Genomic DNA, 2,334 nt, shown 5'->3' with positions numbered 1-2,334 from the left:
CTTTTGTGCATGAATTCTACATTTTATCCCATATTCTGTATTTTCATTGTTTTCAAGAATAAATATTTTATTAATTAATTTTGCATTTTTAGGTAATAAATAAAGTTCGGATGAGTCGCGGGGCAAAAAGAGCAGAAAAGTAGTGAAAAGCCGGGAGAAATTACGCAAGGAAGCCGCGAAGAATGGTGCGCACAACCTCATTTTCTACACACAAAAGCGCCTCCGTTCTCAGCCATCAGATCATTTCTCAGAAGCATCCGACGGTCGCTCCTTGCTGATCATCAAAATCTGATGTCTCTGCCAAGCACCACAGCGCTGAAATTCCAAGCCTTCAGATTAGATGGTAGTTGAATCCAACGGTCGCTCCCTTGCTGCGCATCGAAGTTTGATATACCCGCCTAACACTACAGTACCTAACTCCATCAAGTACCGTTCATTTTGTTGTATCATATAATCCAACGGTCTCTCATCGCTTGCCTCCGCATCACCGTCCGATCTACCTACCAGCTCCATATCCCACGGCTCATCCTCGCTGTTCATCCGACTCGATGGATCCGCCTAACACCCTAGCAACCGAGCCTATACCACCTACCCAAACACTCCCTTTCTCCCATTCTATCGAGCCCTCCTCCTCCACCCACTCCTCTGCAGAAACCACCATCACCCTGCCGCACCACCATCACCACCACCACCTTCTCCACCTGCTCTGACTCCATCACCAACTCCTCTACCAACACCCCACCTCCACCATCATCACCCCCTAACTATCTAGCCCCCTATTCCCTCAATCTCTCACGTTTCTTCCCTGAAACCCTAAGCGTGAGAGATTGATGAAGTAGGTGACCTAGAGATGAAATTGAAGCATGGGAATTACGCAAGGGAAGCAGAGAAGACATGGGTCGATGCTTATTGAAGAGAAATCGCATCAAAGAAGGTAAAATCTGAAACCCTAATTTCTCTGCCAAATTAGGTATTTGGGAAATTGTCCCCAATTTTCAATTGAAAAAGCATGGAGAAGAACAGAGAAGATATGGGTATGGCCGAATTAGGTGAATTAGGTGAGAAATCCCAATTATTTTAATGTTTGATTTTAGGAAAATTTGGTATGAACCCTAAACTGAAATTGGGTATAAATATGGGTGTGGGTGTGTTGTAAACCTTATGTTGGGATTAGCCCACATCCAGGACTGCTAAGTTCTGTTAATTCTCTTGTCCTGTTGAATTTTCATGTTTCAGTTAAATGTGCTAGTAGTTAATTCTCTTGCTGTGTTTTGTTAATTTCTTGCTTTGTTCTGTTATATGTTAAATGTTCTGTTAATTTCTTGCTCAGTTAGTATGTTCTGTTAAATGTTCTGTTATAAATATGTTAAATGTTCTGTTATTGTTAGTTCAGTTAGTTGTATCCTGTTTAGATGTTGCTCACTGTTAGTATCAATTCACTATCATGTTTGTTGTTGCTCCTGTCACTGTCAGTACATGATGGAATGCTAGGCTAGATTTCTTTGAAGCTTTATGCTAATTGTGCAATGGCAAGAAATCAGTGCTCATAGCAAGCTGATTTTCTTGCCATTCTTGTTGTATGCTTAGGTTGTAGTGTTGATTGTGCATTGGGGGAAATTAGTGCTCACTAGTGACAATGAGCAAGCTAATTTTCCTCCCATTCTTTTAGAAGGCCTGTATTCTTGCCTTAGTATTGCTTCTTGTCAGTTTCTTTATCACCCCTGCCCTTGGCCTTAGGCCTTGGTCCATTCTTGTTTTGTTCTTTGCTTTTGCTGTTGCCCTGTTGTATCTTTCATTTTATTTTCTGTTGCTTTTGCATTGTTTTGTCCACTGTAATTTTCATTTGCTTCTGTTCACTTTTATTTTGCTGTTGCTTTGTTCCTTGCTTGTACATTCTATTTGCTGTCCCCTGTTGTGCTCTCTTGTGCTGCTGTGCAGCTCTTTCTTTGCACTGCTTTGCTGCACTGCTTTGCTGCACTGCTTTGCTGCTCTTGCATTGCATTTGCTGCACTTGCATTGCCTTTGCTGCACTGTTTTCTTTGCATTGCTCCTGCTGTTACTGCACTGCAGTGCTGCTACCTTTCTCCTCTTGCAGCTGCTGCTGCTGCCTTCCCTACTGCTGTTGCTGTTGTCTGCTGCAGCTCCTTTGCTGCATTCTATTGCTGTGCAGCACTTTTCTTTCACTGCATTGCACTGCTGCTGTGCATTGTTTGCCTCCCTTGCTGCTGCTGCCCCTGTGCTGTTCTGTTGCATTGCTGCTGATTGCTTTGCTCTCCAAAGCTCAACTCAAAATGATAGCCCAATTCAGTCATCTGTGGGCTTAACCAAAGCCCA

This window comes from Papaver somniferum, chromosome 10, assembly GCF_003573695.1.
Source record: "Papaver somniferum cultivar HN1 chromosome 10, ASM357369v1, whole genome shotgun sequence".
NCBI classification, from domain to species: domain Eukaryota; kingdom Viridiplantae; phylum Streptophyta; class Magnoliopsida; order Ranunculales; family Papaveraceae; genus Papaver; species Papaver somniferum.
The sequence above is the reverse complement of the archived record's forward strand: the minus strand, read 5'-3'. Positions refer to the sequence as shown.